Raw genomic sequence first — 661 nt, 5'->3', positions numbered from 1 at the left:
AAACAATAACATCTTTCATTATTTAGTGCTAATGATGGTCCAGCCACAGTGTTAGGAACTTCCCATCCCATTTAATCACACACAGGCTTTCTTATCCCTGTTTAGGTTAGGGGGGAGTGGTCCATTTCTTGCCAAAAGATATCTAAGTTTTAGTTGACAGCAAGGCAGTGTGATCCAATAGAACAAATGCAGCCCTGAACAGAGGAGGTGTGTGTCTGTGTGTGGTGGGGCTGGGGATGGTTTTATCAAAATCCATCAGCCAGGCTGCAGTGGCGGGCGTCGGGGCTGGGGGCAGGGGGAGCATTGGAGGGGACATGGGTGGGGGGGGGTGGAGGGGTGGGGGGTGGGTGGGGGTGTCTGCAGTCTAGGCCCAGGCATCTTGTTTTAAGAGATGCCGAGAAGAGAGGAGAGGGGTGGGAATCCAGCCAGAGAGGAAATGATGAGTTTTCCCTGAGGAGGAAAACCGTGGACAAGGTGGTTCTGGGGCCAACCTTCCTTGAAGAGCTGGATCTGAGTTTAATTAACATGGAAGCTCTAAAGCTGTGAGCGGAGGTAGGGTGACACGGAGCCACCAAATGGATAAAGTAGGCTTCCTGTGCAGGTCAGAGACGGGCTCCCCTCACCCCTAGTATCCCACACCCTTGGCCTCTGGGCGGGAACT

The 661-nt window shown here is 53.1% G+C and overlaps 1 protein-coding gene across 1 annotated transcript in view; it reads right to left on the bottom strand.

Annotated features, from left to right (window-relative positions):
• TMEM247 (transmembrane protein 247) overlaps window positions 1-661 on the bottom strand; it is a 6,511-nt gene that overhangs the window by 4,420 nt on the left and 1,430 nt on the right. The gene's annotated exons all lie outside the window — the stretch shown is intronic.

Source organism: Bison bison, unplaced genomic scaffold (genome assembly GCF_000754665.1).
Source record: "Bison bison bison isolate TAMUID 2011002044 unplaced genomic scaffold, Bison_UMD1.0 scf7180017864101, whole genome shotgun sequence".
NCBI classification, from domain to species: Eukaryota; Metazoa; Chordata; class Mammalia; order Artiodactyla; family Bovidae; genus Bison; species Bison bison.
Note: the sequence above shows the minus strand (reverse complement) of the source record. Positions and strands in the feature narration are given on the sequence as shown.